The following is a 27103-nucleotide window of genomic DNA, read 5'->3' on the forward strand; positions in this document are numbered from 1 at the left end:
TTTCTTCACCCTCCGGCACTCACCTTCGGCCTCTCCTCTCAGGTGGGCAGCTCAGTATCTGCCATCAGCCTCCTGTGGCTGAGAGCCTAGGGTCTGCCCCGGTTTCAGCACAGCAGGGGCCAAGTCAGGATGGGCGGGGGGGACCCTGGCTAGTCAAGATTCAGCACTTGTAGTTGATTTCGGTGGGGGGGAGGGGGGGGGCGGGGGGGAGGCGCTCTGCACAGCAGGACTATCCGGGGCTTTAGGTGAAGCCATAGGTCACTTTGCAAGTGTTGGTGAAACAAATTGAAACATTGTGGTCCAGTCGAGGAGCCACACATCTGAGCGATTTTCATGGTTAGCCTTCGCCTGGGGCGAGAAGCTTCAGCTCATGCGTGGGTGAAAGCGATCCCGCTCCGGCCCAGGGGGCAGCCTGCTGCGGGTGGCTTGTTCCTTTCAGGCGGCCACGCTCCCGTCCAGGTATCGGGAGGCCCGGCTGGGAAGCACGCTCCTTGGTGCAACTTCATACCAGGACATTCGAGAGGGTTATGGGAAACTATTTTTCTCTTACTCTGTCATCTGGAATGACACGGATTCAGGGCGTGTAAAAAGCGTGTCCTTTAATTTATGGCGACATAAACAAACCTGAGCAGCCTGGACTGAAAATCAGAGATGAAGGTGATAGGAGAGAAGCGTCGGCGTGGATAATGCTGTTAACATCCTTTTACCTCCTGTGACGGGGCTCCGGGAGGGATGGCTTCGGCACGCGGGGTCTTTGCAACATGTTCTGCTCACGTTAAAACTGTAGAAATAGCAGTCTTTGTTTACTTCCTGCATTGGAAGAGGGTGTTTTTAAGAGCCGAAGGAAAGCGCTTCACTGGCAAGGATTGGAGAATAAGAAGTCAGTCTACATTCAGAAAAGCGTATATAGCAGGTATGCGAGTTTTTGCCTTATCCAGGAAAATACAGTATTCAGTGGCTACCAATGGAAACCCCTTAGCAAGATCATGAAATTCTTGATGGTTTCAGATGTAATCTATTCATTTCAGCATATACTTATAGGCCGACTCGGTAAGGTTCTGTGCTAAACTCTGAACAGGAAAAAAGATGTGTTCATCAAATGCCAACCCTAAAGGGGCTTAATATTAAAATGCAGTGATTAACACAGTATGCAAGTTCCAGGTTTTACTAGTTGAGTAATTATATGCAAACCACTTTAAAACTCAGTTTCCTCATCTGTAAAATGGGTTTGACAGTGGTGATGATGTTGATGATGATGTAATAAACACATATTGAGCATTTACTGTGTGCCAGGCTCACAAGAAGCTCAGTTGTAAGAGCATGTATTTGTCATTCAATCCTCATAATAACCTGAAAAAATAGGCTACTATTATCTCTATTTTTACTTCCTTCATAGGGTATAGCTAGGGTTAAATGAGCTAATGTATATAGAGCACTTAAGACAATGCTTGACATTTGCAAACCTCAGTAAACGTTAGTAATAATAATAAATATTACATTATAATTGGTTGCCAGAAGCCAATCCCCTAATAATTGTAATATTTTCTCTAAGAGAGGTATAAGAAAAATGCTATGAGGGTTCCAAATGGGAAGACAGTACGTCTAGCATGGGTAGAGACTCCATGAGAGAGGTGGTCTGGGAACTGGGCCTTCCAGAAAAGATATGATCATGACAGACAGGGAGGCTGCAAAGGCATGTAGGCAGGGGCACCCGCATGGACGTGACCCACACAGTGACCAGGAAGTAAGCCAGTGTGGGGCAAGTCTGGGGCACCTGTGACTAAGCCAGTTGGCCAAGGGCAGAGGAAATCTATAGGTTAAGATTGAAAACGTGTGTTGTATTGTGGAGCGCCCCCAAGCATTCCAGTTTCCACTGGATCTGGTAGGCGGGGAAGCCACTGAAGGACTGTGAGTGCTGAACGCCATGGTCAAAGCTGTTTGCCTCTTGAACACAGTGGCGCTCCAGGAGTTTCCCAGGGAACACATAAAATGTTGGCAAAGCCATCAGTCCTGGGATTCAAAATGCACTCAGAGCCAGGCCATAGTCCAAAGTGGATGCGAGTTTGGCTTTAAGGGTAGGATTAGATCAGACCTGAAGACTCACAGGGGCCAGATTTAGCGGGTCTGGTCCTGGCGTCAGGGACAGTGCCAATAGTTTATCTGTTTTGAAAATGATCCTGCCCATCTTGCTTTCGCCTTTTGCCCTTCTGATAGAGACAGTTAAAAGGAGCAGCACGTAGCACACACCTGAGACCGAGTCGTGTTGGGTGAAATCTGTGTAAAACTTGCCACTAAATATTGCAGCGTTTCTTCCCCACTCCCTGTTACTTTTAAGTGGGACAAAGAGTGATTTAAGGACAATCAGTTCCTTGTGTATTTCTTATGTGATTCCAACACGCAGGCATGGAGCTATAAAGCTGCGTCCCATGAACCCTGTCCTTTAAGAGCTTAGAGTCTCCTGGAAAACCCAAGATGGGAGCATAAATAGCTGTGAGATAAAGTGAAAAGGAGGTAAGAGCATTTGGGAGCGTGCAGGCAGCGTGCTTGGGTGGTGGTGGTGGGGGGGTGCAGGTGATGATGACTTTTCTTGGAAAAAGGCAACGTATATTATAACCCACCCCCCTGATTTTGTCCTTTATAATTTAGCACACCATCTACTGTGAGCTGTTTGGTATAGTGTCTTGAAGTTAGACCTTGGTTTGAATCTTGGCTCCCCTTTTACTAGTAGGACTCCCCTGGTAAATTTTTTGAGCTTCTTTTTCTGCAAAATAGTGATGATATTGGGGTATAATAAGGCAACATATCAGTTAAGATATGTAGATACTTTTGTCCGCAAGTAGCAGAAAACCCAACCCAAACTGACCAAATGGGGAACTCCTTAGCTTGTAACAGAGGCACTTTAGAGTAGACTAGCGTCCAAGTGGAGCCATCTCGTCAAGGAGCATCTCTCTTCTGGTTTCTAGCCTGCTGTTCACAGTGTCAACTCTCCTCGGACCTGTTCCACTTCCGCTGTAGCATGGATGTCAATGTCCACATGACTTTATCCATATTCACTTCAGTTGAGCTAACTTAGGCCAGCTAACTTAGGCCCCTTAACCAGGGGCAATCATCATAGGTGCCTGTGTGAATTGCTGGAAAGTTGTGAGACCTTATGTAAGTTCCTTAATCTTTCTGTGCCTGAGTTCCCGCCTTTGTTGAATGAACTAGATGATAGTACTTACCTCATAGGGGTGGTGTTAGAATTTAATGAATGATGGTTACCTTAGATCAGTGTTTTGCTTTGTTTTCCTAGACCATCTGCAGAAACCTATTGGTAAGTCATGAAATAAATTTAGTGGATTGTGGCTATCTTGAAGCCACAGAGAAAAGAAACAAAATAGGACAGTAGTGAATAGAGAATCTCAGAGCGTGTAGCATATGATAAACATGAACAGTGTTTCATGAAACCTTTTTTAAGGTTTTATATGTATTTGTGCATGTACTTGGTTAAGACAGAAAACTTATTAGTGAACTTGATACATGGAAAAAAAAAGTTGAGGAACATCAGCTTGACTAATCAGGGTGAATTGCTTTAACCAGGACATTGAGAGAGAGGAGAAACTGATGTTGGGGAGAAAGACAAATCACTAACCCTTCCACAGGGTTTACCAAGTGCCAGGCACTGATTTAAGAACTTTGCATATATGAACACATGAGACATTTGCATCAACTGTATAAGTGAGGCTCCTTTATTAAACCCATTTTCCAGATGAACATTGAATGCTGATTCTTAGTGTAGTGTAGTAAAAATGTGGGCTATAGGTTCAAATCCATGCAACCCAGTTCTAGAGCCCAATTTTTACATTATATTGAGAATCAGCATTCCATGTTCACTCCCTAGATTATCAGTGCTCAGCACAGGGCCAGACACGGAGAATAAGCACTCCAGAAACGTAGTTATCATTAGGAATATTTTTTGGAAAAGACGAATTTGCAGTCAGGAAACGCCCTTCTTTGGTTTCTCTCCAGCCTGAGGATGTGTAGACAAATCCACGGGAGGGTAGGAAGCCTTGACCTTCTGTCCAAGTCGCATGCTTAATAAAGAGGACACCATGGTGTCCTCAAAAGACCTTTTAGGACACAGCCAAGTTTTTCAAAGGCTGTTCATATCTATGGGGTGGTCAGGGACAAAGGTAATTTGTTTTCAAATGGGCCACCTCTGTCACCCTGAGCTGTGTTAGCGAATGGTTTCAATGGTGCATCCAGAAACACATAGTACTAGCCCCTGAGGCATGATGAGGTAGGTGCTGGTAGATGAGCGTCAGCTTGATTCTTGTGTTTAGAAGATATTCTGATCTCTTCCTGGGGTGTTTTGAAGGGAACCTGGGAGACTAAACTGAGGGACCCGTGTGTGCCCTGGTGTAGGCAGGAGCAACAAAGAAATATCCTGGAAGATTCTGACCTTATTTTCTACAGGGCGTCTAATCTAATACAGCAGAGGAAGGATTTTTGCAAAGAGTCCCAAGAGGACTAATAAAATGGCTTTGGATGTCATTACATTTGAGAGGGAGGCACCAATTCAATTAGCCACAAAATGAGAATTTTCCTACCCCTTCTGTTTGGGGCAGCTCCGAAGCGAGGCTGCACCCAAGGAAGTGCTAGGACTGCCTTTGGATATAGTCTTCCTTGTGAGGAAAGGCGATTCTTGTCAAATTTTAGGCCAGCTTCTGAACCTTTATGCTTCTGCTCTGTGCAGTTTTTGGGAGCCAGGATAGCGTAGTGAAGAAGAACACAGACCCTGCATTCAAATCTCAGCTCTGCCATTTATGGGTGTGAGCCGTGAGCAAGCTACTTAACTTTTCCAAGCCTCAGTCCCCTCGCCTGTGAAGTGGGGTTAGTGAAAGTAGGCATCATTGTCATAGGACATAATATGAGTATTAACTTAGTTAATAGATGTTAAAGCATTCAGAAGAGTGCCTGAAGAGATTTCTGCTCCTCTGGTCTTAGAGTCAGTAGACAAGCAAGCAGAAGGGAATCATCACACAAGCAGTCAGTGCCTGACATGGTAAAAGGCCCAAGGAAGGAGCAACTGTCTCTGGAATATGTGGGGAAGGAAGGAGGTGAACTTGGATCTTGAACAATTCACAGGAGACCGCAGAGACGGGAGTCAGGAATAGCATGTCTGAAAAACGTGTCTTGCGCGCCCATAGTGTCTCCGGGGATTGTTGGCCATTTACTAGGGGGTGAGGCCAAGCATTTATGGGGTGGGCTGGTGAGGTAGGAGGCTGGAAGGTCCCTGGGGGCAGGCAATGAACAGGACTGTTCATTTTGGCAAGACAAGATCGTTCCATTAAATTAGGAGTTCTGTGAGCTTTACGGAATTCAATAATTCTTGTCTAGGTTTTTTTTCTTGGATAGAGGATTTCAAATACTTTTGGAGAAAGCTCATTCCATAGCTGAATAGTCATGTCTTGGGGTTGACATTGGATCTTTCACTGGTGACTGCTCTGGTGATCCTCCCTCCACCCCCCCGCCCTCCCCCCCCCCCCCCCCACCAACAGGAATTTGCCATTCTGGTTAAAAGGATTCTGTAAGAATCAGAAAGAAAATGTCTGCAGTTTGTTCTTCCCAAACCTGCTAAATTGTTAAAATCACGGTTACAATTTGATATGTCCATGGAATATGTGGTTTTTGACTTTGGCAGAATGTGCCATTCTGCTCTTGAAATTATTCTCAGAAGTTTTTTTTTTTTTTTAATTTGTCAGTTTCAGAACCCTATTTACTGCATAATTCCTACTTGTAAATGGGTGATGATTTAAAAATTCATTTTTAAGTCCGTTGTTTGGACCACAGATTGCATAGTTCCATAGAAATGACCATGTCATTTGTTAGGTCTTTAGGCAAGTTTATCAGACTTAGTTGACACAAAATGTAGCTGAACAGTAGCTAACATTTATTAAGCCAAAAATACAATTACACTAATAAGAATTTTTGTTATGAAAAGATAAGAAGACACTAATGGTGAATAGAAATTTTAAATTACTGTTCTATTTAAATTTTTTATTTTTAACGTTTATTTTTGAGACAGAGAGAGACACACTATGAATGGGGGAGGGTCGGAGAGAGAGAGGGAGACACAGAATCTGAAACAGGCTCCAGGCTCTGAGCTGTCAGCACAGAGCCCGACGTGGGGCTCGAACTCACAGACCGCGAGATCATGACCTGAGCCGAAGTCGGACGCCCAACCGACTGAGCCACCCAGCCGCCCCAAATTACTGTTATATTTAAATATAGATCAGCTTTCCTAGATTGCTACTCTTTCACATCCTTGATAGTTTATAGGGTGCTTTTGGATACATTATCCAATTAGAGCCTCAAAACCCGCCCGTGTGGGGAGTGCAGAGAAGGAATCTACAGTTCAGAGAGGCACACTGGCTTGTCCAAGAACATACAACTTTCGTCAACACTCTTTTAAAAAAAAAAAAATAAAGGTACATTATAAATGGATGATGAAGTAAGGTTAGCTTCACAATGTCAATTGTATAGAAATCTTGCTACATTTTGATTAGAAATTTTAGAGGAGATGTTGGCTATAAGATGACAAGATCCTGCAACTGTTTATCTAATCTATTAAGTATTTATTGAACTCCTACTAATCAGTCCTGTTTTTAGGGGGGGTGGGCAGGGGGAGGGTAGAGAATCATAAATATTTAAGGCTTGGCTTCTGGTCTTTTTTAGTTATTGTGGTACAAATTGTAGGGTAGAAGGTCCCTTACCCAATGCAGGTGGGGCTGGGGGTCTGTTGGTTAATCTAAAATTGTGGTTTAAGGTAATAATGGGAACAACAACAAAAAAACCACACGTTTTCAATAGCAAATATCACCATGTCTTTCTAAATACACCAGTTTACCCCAAATAAGTCAACACCTTGTAGAAAAAGCAAATTGTTTCTGTAGTAGAATGAATATGTCTTGCTATATTCTAGGGCATAGGAGAAGAAAATGAGAAAATGGTAGACTGAGGTTATGTGACAATGTAACAGTCATCTGCTCATATGGAGCACCTTCCTCAGGCTGTGATGGCAACTTTTCTAGGATTCATTACTCTGTGATTTTTAATTTGCATGAATACTCCTTAAAACCAGAGACCTGCCTTATTTTTTGTGTGGATGTTCCATGGCAGCTAATTCTGTGCTGAGTACCTAGTGCTGGATAAATGTTTGACGAATAAATGAAAGGATAATTTAACACAATATTAGCGATGTTAGTAGAATAATAACGTGAATCGGAGTCTCAAGCAGTCAGTTATTCTTTCCTGTTTAACTGTCTCCCAGAGACAGCCTTAGGCCTTGGGAGTTGAATCTGCCTCGGCTGAATTTTCAAATGACATGGCCAGCTTTCTTAAAAATGTATTTCCATTCCATTCCATTCCACACTTTGTTATGATTCTTGGCTGTCTTCCTGGACCTTGTGACAAATCCTCATGGAGAAAATGCCTTCTACACCGGGACATGTGCCAAGAAGAAGAGAGGTAAAATTCTACCCACCACCATTTTTTTTTTTTTTAACTTTGAGGATTCAAAAAGGGGCGGTAGGACATTTTTGCCTTACCTTCAGATTTTTCCTGGAGTTTATTTTTGCCTTCTGTGATGCATTTAAGCTCTATTGTTCCCAGTGTATTTATTTGTAAAATGGATTTAATTCTGTTCTTGTAAAGCCTTTAGAAAAGTCCGTCAGGGGCAGGCAGGGGTACACAATGCTTAAGAATGATGTTAAGGTTTTAAAAGAGATTTATTTGACCCTGAGGCCAAATGGCACAGCCTGCAAATGTGATAAATCTAGCAAATAAATAAACAAATAAATAAATAAACATAAATGCCTTTGAGGAGGCCACAGGCCAATAGGCAGCTTCGCAGTTGGCATTTGCTTTTACAAGAGCACTTGTTAATCCCACATGCTCAGGACAGTTATAAAGGTTTCATTTCCTCCCCAGACCTTACTTCCCCCGCGGGTGTATGGAGTGGAACACTTTATTTGAGACCAGAGTCGTGAATGTACTCCCTGCAAGGTGATGACTTCATGTATATTGATATTGCCAGTAGGGGTTTATTTTCTTTCTTGCGAGGCTGTGATCGTTTGAAGTAAGGAACCACGACCAACACAGCTCTTTGCACAGAGCTTTATACATAGAATGTGTTCGAGAAACACTTGTTAAGTGAATGAATGAAAAAGGTCCTATTTACAGCTGTACCTCCAGCACCAAGCACCGTGCCAGCACCTGGGAGGTGCTCAAGAAATACTTGTCAAATGAATGAGCTGTGCCAATCATGGTTCCAGCAGGTGTTTCTATCTTCAGTACTCTTGCAGATCAGAAGCAAGGCAATATTGGAGTTTTCCTGTTGCTGGAAAGGCACATTGTCATTATCTGAAAAAGTCAGCCTCAGAACTTATCTCAGTGACATGCGGTGCTGGATTGTAGAAGAGGGAGGAGAGAAAGACTAGAGAATGAGAGGAGAGAGAATCAGAAGCACAAATGCCAAACATATCTGTCTGTCTGTCTACCATTCATCTGTGTATCGTCTACTGATGCAGATATACACACGTATATGAAACTAGCTGTTGAAATTTATTAATCAACGTGGAAAACTAACATCCGCATTTATTTCCGTCTCCATCTATTTATATATAAATGTAGTTTGTGCCTTTCTCCTGAGTGAGAGACCTGAGTTCCACTGCTGTGGGACATTTCTGCCTGTATGCCCACTGACAGCCTAAACTCTGTCGTGTGTCCTTGAGGACCGAGCGGTTGGGCCATCACAGAAGTCAGCTGTACCCATCTCAGGATCCACTTTAGATAAGGTCTCTATCTCAACGATCCCCTCCCACTGTTTTACATGGAAATTTTCTAGGGGGTCCATCACTGACGTGCTGCAGGTATCTGTGTAAAGTCTACTCCTACCACCCTTTGTGCTGCTCAAAAACCTTCAGTGGCTCCTCATTATTTATAGGTTGAAATTCAAATGCCTTAGTCTTGTTTTTAAAGAACTTTATAACCTTTCCTTGGAACTCTCTCCTAAGACTCTTAAGACTCTATTTATATTCCGCTTTTCTAGCCGGGCTTGTACTTTTTCCAGAGAAACGGCTGTTCATTTCCATTTCCCCTCAGTGACCCTCAGTGAGCACCCTGCCATATGCCAAGCCCTAGATAACATTTTGTTTGTTTCTTCACCTGTTCGCTGGACACAGGAATGCCAGCTCTCCCTCCTCCCAGCTGAGCCAAATCCTGACATCCTTTAAGGCCTATCTCAAGTCCTTCTTTCGCCAGGTAGCCTGCTTTGACAATCCTAGCCATAGTCCTCTTTCCCCTATTTGGGCTGGTCACTTACTATTGTGTGTTGATATATCTTTTAATGTCCCCCTAATTGCATTGTAATTGCGTTGTCTGCTCCCATGAGGGAAGAGTTCCATCACAGCCTGTCTCTCTCTCTCTCTCTCTCTCTCTCTCTCTCTCTCTTTGTGTGTGTGTGTGTGTGTGTGTGTGTGTGTGTGTATTGCTTGCTAAAGGCACTCCTTAACTGGGGGCTAATTGATTGTGTAACTACTTTTCAACATTTTGAACCTTTTATTATTTTCTAAATTTGTACCACTTTAACAAAAGTGCCTTTGAGGCAAACATAATTTATTATACAAAAATTTCAAATCTCAGTGTTAATACTCACATAGATTTGTTTATTTAATTGTTTATTTATGCACATCATTTTAAACATGGACACTTAAAACACGAGTTTGTCCTTTCAACTCTCCTTAACCAACATTTTCTTTTCTGGAATGTTGGTAAAAAAGTAAACTTATCACACTCATTTCTACTTTGTGAGCTCGAAAGGATTGGAGAAAGGTCTGCCTCAGGCTCAATCTTTCCCTCGTTCCTGGTGGAATAGTTGAAGGGTCATAAGGAAAGATTGTATTGCTGAGAAGTCTGGTAAAATCTCCACCATTGACTAACTATTGACTAACCATGCTACTTTGGGTGAGACACCCATGTCTTATATTTCAGTGTCCTCATCTATAGAAAGGGGGAAGAGGGGTGCCTGGGTGGCTCAGTTGGTTAAGCGTCCGGTTCTTAATTATGGCTCAGGTCATGATCTCATGGTTCACGGGATCGAGCCCTATGTTGGGCTCTGCGCTGACAGCACAGAGCCTGCTTGGGATTCTTTCTCTCCCTCTCTCTCTGCCCCTCCCCTGTTCTCTCTCTCTCTCTCTCTCTCTGTATATATCTATATCTATATCTATATCTATATCTATATCTATATCTATATATCTATACCTATCTATACCTATCTATCTATATGTATATCTATATATAAATCTCAAAATAAAGAAATAAACTTTAAAAAAAGGGTGGTGATACCAGCTGAGGTCATGAGGTCATGTAATGCGCAGGAAAATGTTCTGAGAACTATAAAGGTCTATCTAAATGTTAGGTCTTATCATTGTCATCATCATATTACCAGCATCCCAATCACTTTATCACCCCTGCCATCATGTGCCCTCAACTCAGGCATCAAGATGAGAAATGCTTATCGGAGCTGATGACTTCTTATAGGAGGCATCAATCTGCCATTTTCCAAATGTGAGTGATTTGTAGCTCATACCTTCTTTTGTACATTACAACTTCTGAGGACACTGAGTGGCGTAGACCATTTGCCTCTCTTGCAGCACCAGGGTCCCTTCTGGTTTTTGTGACTCCTGCTCTCACTGCTGCAGTGGGTCTTTTGGATTATAAAATGTCTCTGGGGAATAGACTGGGAGTTTTAGTTTAACACTGTGAGCAGGTGGTCTTGCATATCGTTATTTTTTTGAAACTAGAAAAACATCAGCTGTAAAACACACCATTATTTCTGAAATCCCCAAGAAAGGAAAAGCTAACAATTTTCAAGTATGCCACACCATTGATTACAGATACATTCCTATTTCAGAGTTGTTGAAATGTGAAAAATGAGTGTCTGGGAATTAGTCACATACAGTGGGGTGATGGCCGGAAGAGTTTGCTTTGAGTCTTCTAAGCCCCAGCCGTGGTGGGTCCTGGGATCTCCGTGCCTCCTCCCCCTGCCCCAGCTTCCTTTGTACACATATGCTGCTAAGCACTCCTAGGCTGAGTGGCCACTGGCTGATGTCCTGCTTCTCCCAGGCTTTTCGTTCTGTGTCCTATAAGGGCAGTGGGAGGAGGAGTTGGTATGGGCAGAGGGTGACGACAGGCGATGCCACCCCCTTTGTCCCCACTTCATCTCCTTGTTGCTATGTTAAATTTTTTTTTAACATTTATTTATTATTGAGAGACACAGCATGAGCATGGGAGGGGCAGAGAGAAGGGGAGACACCGAATCCGAAGCAGGCTCTGGGCTCTGAGCTGTCAGCACAGAGTCCTATGTGGAGCCCGAACTCACGGACTGTGAGATCATGACCTGAGCTGAAGTCAGATGCCTAACCACCTGAGCCACCCTGGCACCCCCCCCAACCCCCCACCACCCCTGCCACCCTGTTGCTATGTTAAGTCAGACTGGTAAGAAACTGCCCCAGAGGCAGAGCCTTCCAGGTCGGAGGAAGCACATTCCTGGGCTTATATGTTCTCTTATCCAGAGGCACTGGAAGATCAAGTGCCCACTTGAGGCTTTTCCCAGCCCTGAGTAGCTCCTATTTGGTCAGGGTTCATCTTGTGACAGGGACCTGCCAAAGTGACAGTAACCTGATACACTTGGCCTGGGGCTAAGAGCAAAGTGGTTTTCTTTTTTTCTCAGAGATAGAAGCGAGGGCTGGAGGTAAGCAGAAGGTTCAAAGCTATTTGCAGCAAAAGGCCCGATCCCTGCCCTTGCATGCGCGGGGTGGGGGCAGGGGCGGTCACCCGTGTTCTCAGGTGTCACTGCCAGCGGCAGATATTTCAGCACCTCTTTTCCTTCAAACGTCTTGGGTTTCAGAGAGGGAGGTAACTGGACCCTTCACATTTGTTACAGTAATGCTGTTTCAGGCCCTGTTCCTTGACCTTACAAGTCACCTGCTCCTCTTGAGATATAGTCACCCTGTGGGGTGAGACGTCTACTATCCAGATTTTGCTGACGATACTGGGAGTAATGTGCAGCTCTAACTCAGGTTTATCATTTAGTGTGGCTCTTTGGGTAGCTTTTGGTAGCAAAGTGTGTTTGCTGTGGAAAGGGTTTAACTGCTTTCATTTGCATAATGAGTTAGAAGGTTCTGTGGATGTTGCCTCTGACCCCTGAAAGGTTGTTTAATCTCTCCATAGACTTTCCGTCTGCAGTACAAGTCTGTTCTCTAAACATTGAAGAGGAGAGGCTTTTCAGTGGCTTCCCAGCCCTACCTCAGGAAGCCCAAACTCCTTAGTATAACATTCGTAGCCGAACCGGTCAGGACTCTTGGCTCAAACTAGCTCAAGGGAGATCAGTTAATGGCTCACGTGACTGAGGAGTCTAAGGATGGATCTAGAGCCTCAGACAGAGGTGGGTGCAGGGGCTCAATCAATGTCTTCTGGGCCCTGTCTCTCTCTGTCACCTCCTGGCTTCAGGTCCCTCACTGTCATGGCTTCACTCTACAGGCACAGTCTGTTCAGAAAGTGGGGAAGATGGCCGCCCACATGCAAGCTGATAATCTTTCAACATAGGAAGAAAGAAGCACTTCTTTTGTCTGTTATCGTGTGAAGCCAGGGAAGCCCTGATTGACCCTACTAGGATCTTGTGTCCAGCCCTAGACCAGTCATTCATGCCGGCTCTGATTAGGTCCTCCCGAGCCATGTGCCCACCCCACGACTGTGGATGCCTGGTCTCAGTGATGACAGACCCACTGGGACCACACGTAGTGAAGGAGGAGCAGCTGTCTAAAGGCAATATGGGTGGCGGGTGTACAAAAACACCCCCTGTCTTCTGTAAAGGTCCTGTATGGTTTGGCCCCTTCTGTCTGTCAAGCTCCTCTCAAGAGTCCCGAATGGCCTCTTACCTACCAATCAGAATAGACTATTTTCTCTGGTGAAGATCTGACTTCAGCTTACCACCTTATTTTCTTTACCCCCAGTGTCCCCTGGAATTTCTTCTTCCCCTTCTACACTTGTCAAAATTCTTCTCAGCCTTCAAGGCTTAATTAAAATGTTACTTCCTTCAAAACTTTTCCCTATATTTCTGGTCTTTCCACATGGCAGTCAAAGGATTTGGCTGGCAGCACATTTGTGAAGTTTGTCTGTTCTTCCCTCTATTTGCACCTGCTTACGTGTCTGCCCCAGAAATGCAAAGATCAAACTAGTCATTTAGTATTGTTCCAGTGTCACGTGGGAGATAGGCAATAAAAATGTGTTGGATGGATAAAAGTTCTCTCAAGATCTTTTTTGAGAGGATCCCATGTGTTGGATCTACCCAAATACATATGCGCATACATTGTCAGAGGTTGAGTTCACGTATGTACTATCTGCTTACTGATAAACACAGAGCACTTTTGTATATTCCCAGCAGCACTCCGGGAATGACATTGATATTTTAGTTACAAGTATACTGTCTCATCTGGTAACTTTTCCATCTCGGGATTAGGGAGCAGAACAAACTGGGAGTGGGGTCATGGAAGAAATTCTGTTAGGCCAAAAAAACCCCCCAAACTGGGCGGGTTGTGGGATTGAATCACATCACCTCTGGGAAAAGAACAAAAGCTAGGGGAGGTAGCTGAGCGTAATGGGTAAGAATGCGCCTCCAGGTTTGAGGCCAGTTCCCACTGCTTGTTAGCTGTGTAACCTTGGGCAAGTTAGCAAATATCTCTGAGCCTCAGTTTCTATGTAAAATAGAGACCATAGAGCTTTTATGTGGCAGGATGATTGTGAAAACAAAACAAGATAATGCATGCAGAGTACCTAACATAATACCTGGCTACTAGTAGGTGCTGCCTCTGCCCCATCCATTCTCTCTCTCTCTCTCTCTCTCTCTCTCTTTCTCTCTCTCTCTCTCTCTCACTCTCTCTCTCTCTCTCTCACACACACACACACACACACACACACACACAGAGGTGGTGGTACAAATAATTGCATGATTTTTCTTCAGTGTGACCAGCCACACTGGGGAGGTCCATACTGGGAATGCATTAAAGAACGCTCTCTCTCTGTTCTGACTGTGGTTATCTGGCTACTATTGTTGCGATCTAATGACCAGAATGATGACCGCAGTGAGAGGTGGGAATATGTGGATGGCCGGGAGCCAGTTGCCTCTGTTGAGAACTGCAGTGCTGGCGTCGACAGCAGCAGTGGATGACTGGATGACGGGTTTTTATTTCCACTGTGTCTGAAATGTGCTATTAGCCTGGAGAGCGAGGAGAGCAGAAACCCCCTTTGTCCAGATGACACCTGGTGTGTGGACGAGCCCCCCCGCCCCCGTCTCTGGCTAAAGGATCTGCATGTTCAGGGAAGGAGACTAAGCCATTTTGTGGATTAACTTTGTGTTTATTTGTAATAAACTATTGTAGGCGCTACAGGAAAGGAACCCCAGAAAGTGGTCCACTAGCAGAATGATGATGACTCCTGGAACTTTCTCTGATTCTCATTCTCCCTCCTACCTTGCTCATCATCTTATGTATTCAAATCCTTCTTGTATTTATATAGAACAGCTACGATGCTTCACCCAGACCATTGCACATCACATCAGAGAGGAAGACACATGTGTGATTCATTTTCTTAAGCCTCAAGTCTAAGGATTTACCTAAGGACCCAGGAATGTCATGAGGTAAGTTTTGGAAGTGTCTGAGGTGGTCTGATGATTATCGAATGGCAGGCTCACCTCCTCTTCCACTAATTGGCTATGGGTTTGCATTTACAAACTGTGACCCACCCTGTTGATAATCTGATGGAACATTCTAGAATGTGGAGAAAAGTAAATGGATGGTCATGAGTGTGCTTACGCCCTGTGTAGCAGTCCTGGACACCGAAGGGAGGCCCTCAGGAGCCATAGAGTGTTGGGATGGGGTCAGGACTGGAGGGCTTTAAAGGTTATCTATGCAGACCCAGTCATTTTACTAATAGAGATCCAAAGAAGCTGTACTTTCTGTCCAGGGCTCCCCAAGCATTTATTTAGTTTCTCTCTTCATGTGAGGATTGATCACATTGCATCATGATTACTCACGAGTCTGTCTCCCTGTGCGTTCAGATTCTTCAGCTGTAAGTAACAGAAAACTCAACTCACACTACTTTAAGCAAAAAGGGGACTTGATTGGCTCAGTAACCAAAGAGTTCAGCTGGATCCAGAGGCTTTAACAATGCTCTTGAGATCCAGTCTTTCTCCATTTCTCAGTTTTGCCTTCCATTGAGCTGGCTCTATTACTCAGGCGTGCTTTGCCTGGTGAGGCCAAATGGCTGCCAGCAGCCCTACAAATAGATCTCCCCAGCTCCAAATCCAGAAGAAAAAAGAAGACACGTTTGTCCGCTAAATTGGCTCACATTGGCTGTGAACCACTCCTGAACAAGTCATGTGCTCTAATGGGCCAGCCGTGGGGCACATGCCCTGAAGCTGGGGATGGGGTCAGTCCTACCTAAACTGCAAGGAGTGAGGGGGAGGGTGGGTGCTCAAACAATATCTAGGGCACCATTGTTAGAAAGGAGGAAGAACTGGGGTGCCTGGGTGGCGCAGTGGGTTGAGCGTCCGAATTCGGCTCAGGTCACGATCGTGCAGTTGACAAGTTCGAGTCCCGCGTCAGTCTCTGTGCTGATAGCTCAGAGCCTGGAACTGCTTCAGATTCTGTCCATCTGTCTCTCTCTGTCTCTGCCCCTCCCCTGCTCATGCTCTGTCTCAAAAATAAATAAAGATTAAAAAAAAAAAAAAGGAAGGAAGAAGGACAGAAGCTGAGCATACAAAGAAAAATAAATAGCTCCTGCCCTCCCAACTCAAACGTGAGCTCGTTAATAGAAAGACAGTGCCCATGAATTTTGCTTCTGCCCTGCTTCCTAGGGCATTCCTACCCATGACCAGGGAAGCAGAGACTCATACATGGTGACTATTGTGAATTTCTAGCTATGGGAACAGCTGGGCTAATTCTTAGTGTGAGGTTTTCACACCCTTGATATTGGTGACATGGTGGCTTCTGGAAAGGCTTAAAATCATCTATGCTTTTGGCATCGTGTCCCTTCCATTTAAACAATGTATTTAAGAACGTATTTTAACTTTGCTGTTCAAAGTCAGAAACGTCAACGGCCTTGTTTTTGGCCAACGCCATGTTCTTTGGCAAAGTGATTGGCACTTTGGTAGTTCTTCCTAACTTACAGGTATGCCAAACCTGTAGTTATAGTAGGGATTCAACTTGGCTAATTGCATTTGTACTGGACACATCTCACGAATATCTTCATATTCTTTCTGCTTTGCCTCCAGGCTCTCAGCCGCTCTCTCTGCTCAGTCCCTCCTGTGGCTTTCACTCACTGAGGGCTGACATCATTCTGCAGCCTGACGCCATGCTGTCACACACCCACCTCTCTGGTTCTTTGTGACATCCTGGCTCCGATGGAATGCTGCCCTGCAGGCTATGGGCTGTGTCATAGGGACTAGATGGTTCATCCTGGAAGTGCGGGGTGTTAACTCCCCATGGTGCACTCATTGACCAAAGGCAAACAGGAGATAGACAGGAAATTGGTAAAAACATTTCCTCTCCCTCCTCCCGCTCCAGATTCTTTGAGGCCCACCGTGAAGCATCGCTTGGCCTTGCTTTTTATCCTTCCCTGCCTTGCTTCTCTTTCCTTTCACTTCTGTTGCCCCGAGACTACACCTGCCAAAGAAAGCAACAGAACTTAATTCCTGCTTCTGGCTCTGTTTACTAGGAAACCTGGTCTAACACATTATTTCGTGTTTATGTCACATTTACTCTCAAAGCTGCAGAAGAGGGTTTTAAGTCCAGTCATCTTGATTGGCTTTAATAAAATGGGATTTCTCTCTCTTTGCCTATTTGTAAGATGAATAAACTGAGGCATGCAGTGGATGTAACTTGGTCAACATTACAGGCTTAATCATTGGGCCACTTAAACACAGAATCTGAGTTTTCCATCTCCCCATTGAAGGTTCTGCACCCAATCACAAGGTAAGCCTACATCTGCATGTACAAAGTGTTAGGGAATATTTGGGACAAATATCCCAATCATTCAAGCTAGGCAAACCAAACCAAAATAGCTACATAATTGAACTCAATGTCTCCACTTCACATTGGGACTCTGGAAACAGCCAAAGACATGCTACCCCAATCTTGCCATTGTGTTGTTATAAGTGCTCCTGATGGTGGTGTGTATGTATTTTTAAACAGCTGATTCCCATTTCTTTTTTACATTTGTTTTTAATGTTTATTTTTTACATTTGTTATTAATGTTTATTTTTTGCACGTGCAAGCAGGGGAGGGGCAGAGAGAGAGGGAGACACAGAATCCGAAGCAGGCTCCAGGCTCCGAGCTGTCAGCACAGAGCCTGATGTGGGGCTTGAACCCCCAAACCGTGAGATCATGACCTGAGCCGGAGTTGGACACTTAACCGACTCAGCTACCCAGGCACCCCCATTTCTTAAAATATTTTGCATTTTGGGCCAAATTCATTTGCTTTTTAACTAATGGAGATGAAAATAAAGTTTCAGCAAAGATAATAGACTCTTCACAGGAGGGGAAATGTCATGATACATAAAACATTTCAGACTTGGCTACAGACGTAGTATAAACATGAAGGTAAGGTTAATTAGTACGTGTATATATTGTGCTCTGGTGTCTTACTGATTTCAGAGTGACTCTTTGCCATTGTTACGAGTTTGCTTAAAATGAGCTTTTTAAAAAAGATCTGAAATTATACTCAAATACTTATAGAAAACCAGTAATAAAGAGGAATCAATTACAAGAAAAAAATTCTGGTGATAGGATAAGCTCCAGTCCAAACCTAAAAGGAAGATGTTATGGTTCCTGAACTTTCCTCTGTGTGGTGGCTAATATTTAGGGTAGGGAGTGGGTGCTTGAGTTGCCCTGATTTATATAGAAATTTTTTAAATTCATAACTGTGTTATTTTGGGGATCCTACTCTCTTTCAAGTATTTTCATTAAAAAAAATTAAGTTTACTTTAATTTATTTTGAGAAAGATACAGAGAGCAAGTGACGGAGGGGAAGCGAGAAAAGGAGACAGAATCCCAAGCAGGCTCCGTGCTGTCAGCACAGAGCCCAGTGGGGGACTCGACCAGACAAACAGTGAGATCACGAACTGAGCTGAAATCAAGAGTCGGAGGCTTAACTGACAGAGCCACACAGTTGTCCCTCAAGTATTTTTAAGTAGTTTTAAAAAAATGTTTATTTATTTTTGAGAGAATGAGAGAGAGGGAGTGAGAGGCAGAGCACGAGTGGTGGAGGGGCAGAGAGCGAGGGAGACAGAGAATGTGAAGCAGGCTCCAGGTTCTGAGCTGTCAGCCCACCGCCTGACGCGGGGCTCAAACTCATGGACCTTGAGATCATGACCTGAGCTGAAGTCAGACACTTAACTGAGCCACCCACGTGCCCCGCCCCCAAGTATTTTTCAAGCACAGTTGAGGATCTGATGCTCAGAATGCAGGTGCTTCATCATGGCCCTACAGTCAGCACAGCATACGTTCACCTGCAAAGACAATGCATCAATCCAGCAGGAAAGACACTCATGCACACAGGCAGCCCAAATTGTCAATGACACACCAACAGTAAGAGCACGATAGTGCTTTCTGACACCCGTTTAAAACTGCATGAGTGGTGACTGTTCTAGAACAACAGCCAATTATATACATACTTCAAGTACTTAAAGTAGAAAAACTCTTGGCTTTAATGAATGTGCATCTAAAAGAACTGAAGAAAAGTTTTACTTTGCTCAATGTTTCCAAACCTATCAGTTTGGAAAACGATGGTTTTAGGTTTTTGATTGGCTCCCAGCTTGGATTTTGATTTTTTCTGTAGCTTGGGTCCTGGAACAAAGAGGGAAAACAATTAAGACTTCATAGAAAATCTTGATCAGGCATTCAGAGAAAGGCCACAGGTATATTCTGTCCTGGAAAGACCAATATGAAATACCATTCACATGATGTAGTGGGGAATTATAAAGGAGGACAGGGCCTAAGCCATGGTGTCCTTGTGGGAGAGACTGTTAGAAAGAAAGGCATGACATGTTATATTTATTTATTTTTTTGAGAGAGAGAACACTGAGGGACAAAGAGAGAGGAAGAGAGAGAGAATCCCAGCACAGAGCCAGCACAGAGCTCTGCCAGCACAGAGCCTGATGTGGGGCTCAACTGCATGAACTGAGAGATCATGATCAGAGCCGAAATCAACAGTTGGATTCTTACCTGACTGAGCCACCAGGTGCCCTAAAGGCGTGATATCTTTTAACATCTCACCTGTCAACCTTTGCTGAAATGATAGGTGATGTGTTGATCAGTTCTCATGGAAATCTGAGAATTTATCACGTTCTGATCAAGTGTATGGAACAAATGGATTCTTCTCTCTTGATTCTTTCATCTCCAGAGTCTTAGAAGAAACTTGGAAATTTCAAAAAGCTCTCTGTTTCCCAAGAAAGATAAGGAGGTTCCAGAAAGGAACAACAATTGGCTATTTGGTGTTGTGAACTTGTCAACACTACTTGACAGAGAAGCAAATGGTGCAGAGCAAGAAAACTGAGCTTTGAACCTTGGAACATTTTCAAACAAAGATCTTCTGCCAAAGAATCTTTAATATCTATTACTGCCTCTCAAATTGTAATAAAAATACCATGAAATTCAATGAAACACATTCATTTCCAATATACAACAATGCTAGGCTTTTGGTCCCAATTAAGCACATGTTTTTCCAGGGCGTTGCGCTTTGTGAGAATTTGTTTTCTCACAAAAGGTTAAACAGCTCTTTCACATGAACTGCTTCAGTTTCTGAATGCATAAACCGTAATAAAGGTTAAACGTTAGAGAAAAAAGATCATGGGACAGAATTTGTTTGACGATTAGCTCTTTCTGGCTGTGGAAGCACCATGATGCTGAACTTCATTTTGGAATAAGATCAACTTTTTCTCATTACTTAGTTTAAGGGTTAACTGGACACCAGCATCTTGAGAAAAATCATCTGTGGCTGGTTCATTTCTGTGCTGTTTCAATCCCGCTTTTGGGCTCCATGGCTTGTTCAGCTCTCAGCTGAGCTAATGATGAATGCTCATATCAGGGATGCATCATTATTAACCTTAGTAACAAGCTGAGCCCTGTTACTTTCTTACCTCTTCCTTTGTTCAGTTATCTCCTTCCATTCCTTCTCCTTGTATATTTAAGAGCAAAACAAGTGTTTGAAAGTTAAAGGGCACGATATTTTTCAAAGCCAGTCAACTGTATGAAAGAAACAAGGGAAATCTTACATATTTGGATTAAATTTATAGTCCACTGCTATGAAGAAGGCACTCAATGCTCATTACTCCCAACCAGAGTTAATTTTATCTTTAGAATGACTTTACTTTTCTTAGTTAAGTTCCCTTTTAAAAAGCCAGTCTTCTCCTAGATAATGATTATTCTAGTAAATTCATTATAATCCATGAGGTCTGGGAAAGTGAAGCAAAGATTAATGTGCCTCTGTATCTTTAATCCCTGGTCTAAGATCATTGTTGAGGTTCAGGGTCTTGGAAAAATTTAGCCTTATTACTGTTTAAGGATCTGACAGCCAGCTGTCTCTGTACTTTTAACAGATCAATTCATTCATTTTTTCAAATGAGCTTTTCCAAAATGCTTCTGTGCAGTGCCAAGAATATACTTCTCATATTTAAATTTAAGGCTGATATATTGGATTTCTTTTCTTAGTCAATTATTTTTGTTTTTTCCGACTCATTCTGTATCTCAATTCCTTCCAACTTATTGCTGTTTTATCATGAGGGCTGTGAATGTGCCTAATAGAAAATCGTGGATAATTTTAAAAGTAATGAAATTTACCTTTGAATATGGGTATATATGATGTTTTAGAAATTCGTAACATTCCAAGGAACATGTTAGAGCCATCCTCACAGGATTTGTTCCAGTGGGGATTACAGGTAGTCATTCAAATCCTCAGTTCCTGTCCCACTGTGGAGAGAGACAGAAAGACAGAACTCTTAGCACAAGGCAACCTGCTAAGTAAACATCTATGTTTCTGGCTCAGCATTTTCTTGAGTTGGTGAGTAGGGAAGAAGTTAGGTATTATGATGTTGAGTGCCTCTTACCGAGTCTCTTGGTTTGCATGGGAGACAAAATGAAAGACAGAAGAGTGGTGTTTAGGATAGATTTTATTGCTCTTTTATAAGAATCTGACAAGCGTAGGCTGGTTCACAGTGGAGGTATCCTCGCACATAAGTAAGACTGAATTGTCTAAACTTATATAGAGTCTAAATGGTAGCAACCACTTATTCCATTGAATTTGAACTGTAGCAGGTTTGGTTTAAGGTTATTCCCAATGTAACTGGTCAGTGGAAGTTACTATAAGAATATACAATCCACAAAGATAGTACCCAATGGATATTATACGCCAGGAAGGAAGCCTTACTGTCATCGAGGACCCAACGGACCATTTAAGTCCTGCTAGCACACTGCAAAGAAAAAACAGGAGAGACACAGTCCCTGATATAATAGATGGTGGAATGTGGGGCCAGAGAGGGCTATGTCAACCTCTTGGTTGGGTGCAGTCAGGAATTCCTTGAGAAAGTAGTAAACAAAGATGGTTGTCTTTCCAACACAGATGATTTGATATTCAGATCTCATACTATTGGGCCTTCCACTGAGAAACATTTGGAACCCGTGGTCTGTGGTAAGGCCAGAAGTGTGAGCATCTCACAACACTGGATCTGAAATCCTTGTGAAAAATCATGAGGAGGAGGGATGGGGTTATGGCGCTTTGGAGGGTGACGTGGAGCCCCTGGATGGGAACCCAGGTCGCCATTCAGCACCCAGGATCTCCAAGCATCTGCTCACTTGGGGCTACTCCAAGTGACATTTTTGAAGTAATCCATCCTGAGCGAAATGCTCCCTGTATCTTTTTAGATAGTAACTGAAGTCTTTTTTGGTGGCACTCCCCCCCCCCCCCCAGGAATTTAGAGCTCTTTGCGTGCATCCCTGCCTATCCGCCCAATCCCTTAGGTTGGTTTCCTCTCAGCTTCCGCGATGAAAATGTGCAGAGATCGCAACCAAAGACCTGCAAAGCAGTTTGGAAATGTTCATTCGTTAGTGAACCCTTAGTGCCTCCCATGACTGCTGCAACTTCTGTTGGTACAGATGGCAAAGGGCTGGCTCCTGAGTGTGTCTTCCTGAGGCCATAGAGCAGGAAGATGACAATCAAGTCATCTGTTTCTCTCTTATCATGCTGCCCACTTGCTCCTCTGCATAGAGTCCCAGTGCCAAAAATCTAGTTCATTCCAAATATCCCCAGGCATAGTCTTCATGTAGGTGGTACATATTCCGAGACCCAGCATCTGGATGCCTGAGACCAGGGTATTGCTGCGTGGATGGACTTCAGCCACTCCAGATGGGGTTTATGTTCAGGAAGTATGGGACCCCCGCAGAGCCTTCAGAATGAAGGAGGAAATAAAAGATAGAAAAGAGATAGATATCATGGCCCTGGCAGCACAGAGAGGGCTTTATGTGCATGTTCTTACAGGATTTGGCTAAACATCGTGTATGGTTTATGTGAAAGTGGGAAGCCCTGTAATCCCTGTCCCTGAAGCGCCATAGAAGTATTGCAACAGAAAGGCCAGCCAGCCTTGGGTCTTGGCAGTGGCTCTCTCCAGCACTCAGTTTGGTCCAAAGTGCTGCCATTACCATTTGCATGTAGCTCCCTGTAATGTGCAAAGGCTACCAGGAAAACACTAGCAGTCACAAATGCTGCCATCACAGGACACGGAAAGACAACCACGTATCTTTGTAGGAGGCCATCATGGCTCGGATTTACCTCCCTTGTTTGAGACAGAATCCAGAGAGGGTAGAGAGAGGAGAGGAGGGGGTAAGAGGCAATAAGGCAATTTTTGCCAGTGAAGCCAGGAAGCTCAGGTAAACGCACCCCTCCTTTGTTGTTTTGGGTCTTCAGGGTGATCGGCTGAGGCCGAGGAGTCTTTGGGGGTGAACCCAAGTTAGCTTGTGTGTGTGTCTGGCCTTGAGGAAAGGAGAGAGCAAGGCAGAAAAACAAAAGTGGGAAGTGGTTGCTTGGAGCTGAGTTTGGCTTAGGGTTTTGAACTCCATTTGAGCCTTTGGGCTCCAAGCAAAACTCAAGGGGGAACGAAAGCCACAGGAACCTAAACAAGGCTAAGGCTTGGCAGGAAGCCCTTTGTGGGGCCAAGGGCTTTTCACACAGCTCTGCCTATGCCGGCCTTTCAGTGGTGGGTCCACCTTCCACCACAAATAGCATTTCTTTGGGCTCGTGTGAACCAGTCATTGAATGTATTCAGTCAGGACTTCAGTTTTCCCAGAAGTAGAACCCCTCTTTGACACCTAAGACCGTGTCCTTGGCTGGCAAGTTATTTACCTCGTAGCCCAGCCAGGCCAGGAAATGATGTTGTTTTTGTGAAGCAATTCACCCTGGGGTTGAAGAGATGCGGGGGGGTTGTAAAAGGAAAATATGAACAGAAATTTGGAGCTGAGACTTAGACTCTGATGGGTTTGCCCCCTGCCCACCCCCCCCCCCCTTTTTCTATAATAGTCCTAGAAAAACAGAGGTGATGTCGTCATAGCAGCTGCTGATGGCCTGACAGACAGTTTCCGCAGCGCTACATGAGGCCCTTTGGTGTCCCTGTCAGGAGATTGGCGGCTGAATGACACCAATGAGGCCAGGCCTGTATTCCCTCTGGGAATGCCGCCCTAATTGATAGACAGAAGGCAAAGAGAAGGATTGTTTTTGAACCTGAAAAGAATCCCCTTTTTTTCTCCCTAAAGCTCATGCCCCCACTCTCCACAGCTCTATTTTCCCCTCCCCCCGACACTTTTTTTTAAAGGTGTTTTGTTCCCGAGCAGTTACAGGGCTTAATGGAACCGAATGACTTTTACCCTTCACAATCTGTCAGTCAAAAGCCCGACTCCAGGACTGTTAAATAAAGTCCTTTCAGAGGCAGACAGGAGAGGAATGTGTCAGTCAGGCAACAGACCCTGTTGTGTTTTAATCTGTCAGAGGGGTGATGGGGGAGGGCAGCGGGCCCCAGGCAGGGCACATTCCCAGCAGCCGTTAAGAGGCCTTGACAAATCCAGGTGTGGAGCCAAAATGTCACCCAATCACCCACATTCTTGAGGTGTGGGCTCAGAGCCCCCAGGCACTCGGGTTTGCAATCAACTATGAGATGTTTGGGCAAACTTTCAGCACAGGCTTCAGACTAAGCATTTTTAACATAAAACCAACCACTAAGTGCTGGGTATCGGTACAAGGCATGGCTTTCAAATTAATATCCCGCTTAGCCGCGAGCCCTGCAGACAGTAATCCTCCAACTGAAGGGCCTTCACGTAGACTCCAATTCCAAACCAATTTTGCAGAGCCACTTTCGTTTTTTTCTAATACTTTCCCTTCACATTATATGACAATCCATTAATCTTGCCCATTAACTTAAAATTGCTGGGCAATTTTTTTTTTTCTTTGAGAGCTCTGAACAGTTGCTTTTGTTCAGTATGGATTCAGAGCTTTCCATAATAAAAAATGTCTACCGTTAGACATACTAATGATCTATTCCTTATGTTTCAGTGACATTTCCTTTAAGGGATTAAAAAAAAAGTTGGAAGAGGATGAGGGTAGAATGGAAATGGGGCAGGAGTGGTGGGGAAGTTAATATTTAAACAAACAGGGCTTGTTCTTATCAGAATGCTACAAAGTACCAGTGCAGATATTTCTACAAAGGCTAAAGGCCTGAGTGTTAGGGCAGGAAAGCCACCCACCGACCCGGACAAGTGGCTTGCTCATGGCGGACGGGTCAGCGGGACAGGAGATCCGCAGTGTCTCAACTCTGAGGGTTGTTTTGGCTCAGGGGTACACGTGGGCATATTATTTATTACTTGCTTGCTTTTTTGCCTCTCTTTGGGAGACTTTGCACAAAACAAAGGAGTTTCTCCCCATTCCCCGGTTGTCTTTTCTTCCATATGCCATCTTCCACCTCCCAATGCACAACTCCCAAGATACACAGAATGAGCAGAAAATGATGTCTCTCCTCTTTTTCCCCTTTTCACCCCATGCCCAGAGCCAGGTATCGGGGTGTCCACCTCCTAGCCATCCCTGGGGCCATTGTTGATACTTGTGTGTGTTCATTGTGTGATGAGAAATCCCCCCACCCTCTTCTCTCCTTCCATCCCTCTCTAGCCAAAACAGAGAGGCTGTGTTTTCTTCTATCCGTGCATTCGGGCCTCTAGGGGTAAGCCGAGTTTCGACGAATTAAAGTAAGATGTGAAAGGCCTCTGGCCTGGGCTGATAAACTGTCATGTTGAAGTAGTTCTAAACATGGTTAAAACAAATGTGGCACACTTTATGTTACCGGAGCTAAACATTTGCCAAAGAAATGGATGTTCAGCATTTTGCTATAATATATAAGCCTGGAGACTCAAAACAGGCGAAACCCAAACTGATTAACAGCAAAGCAAACCAGCTTATTTCTGCATTGGGGTGGAGAACCACACTTCTCCCGCGTCCACTGATAAAGTTCTGGAAGCTAATCTCAGGATCTATTGCTCCTCTGCTGTTTACATGGTGCTGAGTTAGATCGGAGGCCCAGAGGAAACTTCACGGGAGCAATCTTCCTCTAGAATATTAATGAAGTCTTCAACTTCAGCCCTAGAAATATGTGCACTGAGGCTTCTCGAGTTCATCCTTCACCGATTATTAATGATCTGCCACCCTTAGAAAAAAAGCCATTTCTCGGCTCCCTTTCTGCCTGCCTTCCTTTCCCTCCACCTAAAACAAACATTGCATCTGGGGCACTGCTGGAAACACAGGGGCCTTCTTCACAAGGGAAACAGTTTTCCTTTATGTCTGAAATGCCAACGGATACCGTGGCTTCTGTTTTTAACATTAATGGCTACACAAAAACTTGCAAGCAAACCCCTACAGCTGATAGAAATGCTTCTTGAAATGGCAGTGTGTGCTCTAGTGGGAAAGAGAAACCTCTAGATAAAGCCCTCGTCCCTCCAAATTCTCTGTAGGTGGCAGTCAGAAAGCTGCTCTGGCTAAAATGCAAATAAACACACAGACGAACAAATAAACAAAAATAAACCCCAATCCTACTTGTTTCTCTGGCAGTCCCCAAGTTCAGTGAAAGCCCAGTGAGGAGCAGTTTCTCATCCTTCCCGGGCCATGTCTACAGCTGTGGATGGAGACAGGCAGAGCCTGTTGGTAAGTCACGCCCTGGGGCAGCGTGGTGACACTCTCAGCGTTGGACTGGTGGTGACCACATATGACCCAAATCTCCTGTCCCCTCACTTGCAAATGGAGCCCGTCCTGCGGTTTGTTGGTGGCTGGACAGAGCAGTCACATATTGGCCATAACATTTCTCAGCCTTCACATTTAATGATTCTTATGAAACCTACATCCGGCTAAGTTTTCATTCGTGATGACACAGTTTCTTTCCTAGAGTTGTACATGGAAGCAACTGGAAGCCGCATTTGAAGGTGGTTGAAAAGTCCCGCTATTTTAATATTCAGCAACTTTAGTGTGAATTGCAATAACGTGCTCTTGGAGTTTCATCTGAAGATGTCAAAACCAGATTACCAAAAAGCCTGAGGAGCTGTCTCCATGGGCAGAGCCTGGGGAAGTGAGACGCAAGTTTGCAAATCAGTACGTCAGTGACTCGGGATTGGCAACAGACTCAGAAACTTGGCCACTGCTCGTCCAGTTCCTTTGTTATCAGTTCTTACAGGATTTCTTTCTTTCTTTCTTTCTTTCTTTCTCTTTCTTTTTTCTTTCTTTCTTTTTTTTAAGTTTTATTTATTTTGAGAGAGAGAGGATGAGCAGGGGAGGGGCAGAGAGAGGGAAAGAAAGAGAGAGAGAGAGAGAGAGAGAGAGAGAGAGAGAGAGAATCTCAAGCAGGCTTCATTCACACTGTCAGTGCAGAGCCCAATGTGGGGCTCGAACTCATGAACCATGATCGTGACCTGAGCCGAAATCAGGAGTC

The 27103-nt window shown here is 44.2% G+C and overlaps 2 long non-coding RNA genes across 2 annotated transcripts in view; both read left to right on the plus strand.

The window, feature by feature from the left end:
* Positions 1-377: 377 nt before the first annotated feature.
* LOC128314765 (uncharacterized) lies at positions 378-14594 on the plus strand. The gene is made up of 3 exons (XR_008296795.1): positions 378-913; positions 2402-2511; positions 14481-14594. It is a non-coding gene; the product is annotated as an uncharacterized LOC128314765 (long non-coding RNA).
* Positions 14595-14618: 24 nt separating this feature from the next.
* LOC106985507 (uncharacterized) overlaps positions 14619-27103 on the plus strand; it is a 71934-nt gene continuing 59449 nt past the window's right edge. Inside the window, exon 1 of the long non-coding RNA XR_001431917.3 lies at positions 14619-14737. This is a non-coding gene — a long non-coding RNA (uncharacterized LOC106985507). The remainder of the gene's footprint in view (positions 14738-27103) is intronic.

The sequence above is a fragment of the Acinonyx jubatus genome, chromosome A2 (assembly GCF_027475565.1).
Source record: "Acinonyx jubatus isolate Ajub_Pintada_27869175 chromosome A2, VMU_Ajub_asm_v1.0, whole genome shotgun sequence".
Lineage (NCBI taxonomy): Eukaryota > Metazoa > Chordata > Mammalia > Carnivora > Felidae > Acinonyx > Acinonyx jubatus.